General features: G+C 43.4%; 2 long non-coding RNA genes across 2 annotated transcripts; one reads left to right on the top strand and one right to left on the bottom strand.

The window, feature by feature from the left end:
• Positions 1–2991: 2991 nt before the first annotated feature.
• LOC109373057 (uncharacterized) lies at positions 2992–4712 on the top strand. The gene is made up of 4 exons (XR_002122152.1): positions 2992–3140; positions 3332–3370; positions 3589–3628; positions 4521–4712. It is a non-coding gene; the product is annotated as an uncharacterized LOC109373057 (long non-coding RNA).
• LOC109373058 (uncharacterized) lies at positions 3012–3375 on the bottom strand. The gene is made up of 2 exons (XR_002122153.1): positions 3288–3375; positions 3012–3182 (listed from the first exon to the last, which is right to left on the bottom strand). It is a non-coding gene; the product is annotated as an uncharacterized LOC109373058 (long non-coding RNA).
• Positions 4713–4743: the final 31 nt, after the last annotated feature.

The following is a 4743-nucleotide window of genomic DNA, read 5'->3' as shown; positions in this document are numbered from 1 at the left end:
TAATTTGCCTTTTTTGATGAATTAGTGAGCACATAGGTTGTCCAGATAAATTTTAAAAATGTATTGGTGGTTGTTGGGATGGGGAGGTTTAAACCTCCGTCGTGCACAGCTGATCTCATTCATTGCACACAAACTTTCAAATATCTTAACAGTTAAGTATCGTGACCCATCACCTCCCTATCTTCCCCCTCTACTGTAACCTATTGGCAGTTGTGTTTGTGACTTAGTACAGTAAAGATGTATTTTATAGCGGCATCTTTGTGTGCAATGAATGTGAGATCAGTTTTGCCCGACGGAGGATTAATGGGTACAGAGTTTCAGCTTTACCAGGTGAAAAGAATTGTGGAGATGGATGGTGTGGTGAAAGGTGGACATCATTACTTCAAGTGGTGTTGCTTTTATCAACCAGTTTGTGTACTTACTGACACATTTAAAAATTGGATTTCTTACTGAACATTACCAGCTTGGTCTCCACTGTAACTGTTTAGCAGAGATTTTTTTCCTTTACTTTCCTTACTCACATTTGCTTTTTTTTTCATTTGAAGTTGCCCTGTCACTCCTTGAGGGTACTTGGCTCCCGTTGCTCTTCTCTGATCAATAATTCCCTGAGCCTCAGTTCTTGGCCCAAAACTTTACAATTAGCCCTATTTAAAAGGAACATGTTCTCGAACAAGGTGGATTAAAAAGTAATACTTTTTATTAAAATTATTAAAATTTTTCACTTGGCTTCCTGTTCTTAGGGCAAGAACCAACCTAGTCTGTTACCATTCTTAAGGTTACTTTTGGACTGGGATGGGGTGGGGATAGGAGAATTGGCTTTTTCCTGTATGGCTTTCTGAATTGTTACCACTAAGTACTCAATAGAAAACGCCAAGCACATGATTCTCATTCTGTATCATGATCTTGGTAGGCTTTTTATTGATACATGCTTAATTAGGTCCTTGAGAATCAACCTTGCAAAGTAGATACTATCTACACCAACGAACAGACAAAGAAAGGAAGGCTCTCAGGGATGTTAATTTGCTAAAGCTCAAACAGGAAGTATCAGGATTCAAATTCCTTTGTCTCCAGTGTACCCATCACCAGCTTTAGAACATGACCGGTAACTGAAGCAAACCTGCCTTGGATTCCATTTCCGTTTTTCTCTCCCGCTCGGAGGAAACCACCCAGCTGAGTTTTGTTGCTTTATCATCCTGACTTCATAGTTTTACTCTGCATTCTTAAACAATATATTGTTTGGTTTTGTATCTTTTTGAATTTCATAAACATGGATTAATTTTTCATGTATTTCTGCAACTTCCTATTGTATTTTTCTGTAGTTAATTGAGATTCCACCCTTCTCTACACATCTGTCCGTTTTTTTTTCATTAAAACTTCAGGTTGCTGGTGTCTGGATAGGGTATACAAGGACTTTTTAAGTATATTTTTCTAGGGTGACTAGGGCATAGGAAGTATAGGGGACTGGTTAAGAAGATTCTGGAGATAGACTGAACACACTTTGTTACAATTTCCTCATTTGTAAATGGATAAGAGTGCCTACCTTTATGGATAGGTTTAAATATATGTAAATGCACTTAAAACTACCCTATTTAGCTATTAGCTACAATCATTTCAAATAGCTAAGTCATTAACTTGTGGGGCTTATGGAGCCTAGTCAGTACATCACCCACCCTTGAACCTCTGATATCACTGTTAGTCAACTTCATTTCTTATTCCTAGGGTCTCCTGTGCATTGTTACCCTTGTATGGTTTTCCCTTAGGTGTTGGGACCCTATTTCCTGTGCCATTTCCAAAGAATAAGGAAACATTCTAAGGGTTAAAGTACCTGCTGACTCTTTTTTTATTTTTTATTGTTAGTTTCAGGTGTACAGGATTCAATTCCATTGAATCCGTTTCCGCACTCTACTCCATGTCCCGAGGTTATATGTATATATAATTATAGTTGACATACAGTATTATTCAACATCAGCCTGCTGACTCTTAAAATGTTGAACTATATTGCACCAGTCAGGTGAACCTCAGGTGGAAATGGGTCACATTCTAGGCTGGCTACTGCCTGTCATTAAGCCATTTAATTTTTAAGAATGTAGTGCAGATAGAAATGTCAGCCAATTATCCCCAGTAATATTGCTGATGTCAGGTAATAAANCCAGGTTGAGCTGTTGTTCAGCATCTTAGCTGTAGAGGGCAGTGTCACTGGCCCTCATATGTGGGATCCGAACTGGGGCTCTGCTGCTCAGAGCTGGTGCTCCTAAGCGAGCTCTTAACCAGCTGAGCCACTCAGCCGACCCTCAGAATGGTTAAGGACTTATCAAATTATGTATTTTAAATATTTGCAGTTTATTATAGTCAGTTATACCTTAACAAAGTTTAAGAAGAAGAAGGGCCGGCTGAGTGGCTCAGTTGGTTAAGAGCTCGCTCAAGAGTTTGAGCTCTGAGCAACAGCGGTTCAAGTCAGCCTGAGCTGAGCAGCCGCTGAGCTGCCAACAGGTGGCAGGATAGCTCAGCTAAAAAAAAAAAAAAAAGAAGAAGAAAAAAAAAAGACATGAAGCTTAATATGCCTGACAGGTCTGCAGGCTCCAGCGGGGCGGCGAATTCAGATTTCACTGGTGACAGTCCCTGAGAGTGACTCGGACCCAAGATGGGACGCGTGAGGATGAGGGTGGAATCTAAGAGTGATTCACGAATCCAGAGGGGATTGGGCTACGGCAAGAGACTAGAAAGAGCGCTCAGCTGCGCCTGCGTCAGGCTGCGTTGGGGACTTTTTCCCGTCGGGCCAGATAGGTCACCTGTTTTTTGTTTTACAAAATTCACAAAACATCTCCTAATATTTGCCCACAGGAGTGCGAAGTATTCACTGATGGCTTCTCTTTCCCTTTGTTTTATTCTTGTTTGGACGAACGATGGAGGGAAATTTCGCGGGTGGAATCAGGCACCTAAGAAGACAGCTATGGCCGTCAGGCCCCCGACCTCACGCCACCATAAATAGCCTGGCCCCGCCATTGTCTTCCTTTTTGTGCGAAGAGCTCCTTGGTGGTGGTCCCGGGTGTTTTGTTGTGTGCCTGTCGCCTGCAGCGCAGCCTACCCCAATGGAAGGAATGGTGGAGGTTCTCAGCGCTCCGGCCATCTTTGCACGGCAGGTACCTCGGGGCCTTGGTTGATGAAGGGACCATAGTCTCGGCCTGAACAGGATGAACTACCGTTACAATCTAGAGTTTCTTATGTTTCAGTGAGGCCACTGCTTGGAAATGACCCAGCCTGGGGCGGGGGGTGGAGGGGAGACTCACCTGGAGTCGCTTCGGCCTTTGTTGACCCATTGGTTTCTTTACAGGGCCCTGATTTTCGCAGGCGTGTCCACGGCGCCACGAGGGTGAGTAGATTGTGCAAGACGGAGTGGTTGGTAGTCGCCTTGGGGACGGACTGAGGTGATGATGACTACAGGTGACTCTGAGTGTCTCGCTGACGCCATCACCGCAGCGCGCTGACTACCTTGCTCCCGGGGCTGGGATCCTGAGTACCCGGACTCGGGGAGAAGTTGATGGCCAGGAACCCTTACTAATAATTTATTCCTGTCCATTTCTCCATTAGGGCTTTAAAAGGTTCACCGGTGTGATACCCTTGAATAAAGGTGAGTGTTAGGTGGCAGAGCACTGTAAGTACCTTTTCACAGACCATTTTGTTGCCAAAGGGCTCTTTTTCCTGAACACATGCAACAATGCAAATATTTCACTTACTGATTTTCTAAGGGCCACTTTTTGGTTTACATTTCTCTAGCGACGAATACTTTTTTTTTTCTTTACCGTATGGCATAGATTCATCATCCAGTTTTATTGGGATAAATATGATCAGAGGCTGAAGAAAGCTCAGTAAATTGCCCAAAGTCACACACTTGTGTAACTTTGACCTCGAAGCCATTCCACTATGTAATGCTTCTTCCCATAGCAATCCTGAAAATATAAATTGTTTGAGGCTAGTCTTTCTGAAGAAGAAAAAAAAGACATATATTGTCTATTTGCAGCAATAGTGCTAGAGCTGCTGAAAAGAGATTGTGCCTTGTGCCTTCAGCCACATGGCATATCCACATGTCCTCTTTACTTCCTCCTCTTACTTGCTCTTAAAGCGACGAATACTTTTTGAAAAATCTTTTGTAACGCCCATATTTTTGTCTAAGCCCGGTTAAACCTTTCTCCCCCATTTTGCTACTGTCAGCTTCCCTACATGCTGGGCCTCCCTGATGGAGCTATTTTATGCAGTTCTAAATTTATTTTCTAGGTCTTTCCTAAACTATCCATCCTTGTATCTTTGAATGTATTAGATCCCTTCCCAGAATGGCTTCCCTTAATCCAGGTCTCCCTAAATTGGGAATGATGATTTCTCAGACTAGAGTCTCTGATGCTGGTTCTGATGTCAAAAATTAAGTTCTGACTCATTTGGGGAGAACTGGATACTTGGGTCTCTGAGGGCCAGTGGAAGGGCTGTAACTCTGCTTGTCCTCATTGGTTGTCCTGTTTTCATTCTAGCATGAGCTCTGGAAGCCCAGCCAGGGACAGTTCCCCTTCACAGAGATTTGCCACTAACGGGCTGAGAGCCTGAGGTTACGCTCTTGAGGCAGTGCTGTTGAGATGGCTGGGATGCCTAGGTAATGGTTCCTGCCACTTGAGGTTATGAAAAGAAGAGCCACTGTCCTGTCTTGCTACTGTGGTGAGTTTGCCTGTTTTTCTAACAGCCCAAGAGTGGTAGTGA

This window comes from Hipposideros armiger, unplaced genomic scaffold (assembly GCF_001890085.2).
Source record: "Hipposideros armiger isolate ML-2016 unplaced genomic scaffold, ASM189008v1 scaffold_687, whole genome shotgun sequence".
Classification (NCBI taxonomy): Eukaryota; Metazoa; Chordata; class Mammalia; order Chiroptera; family Hipposideridae; genus Hipposideros; species Hipposideros armiger.
This window is presented reverse-complemented; position numbering and strand designations above follow the sequence as displayed.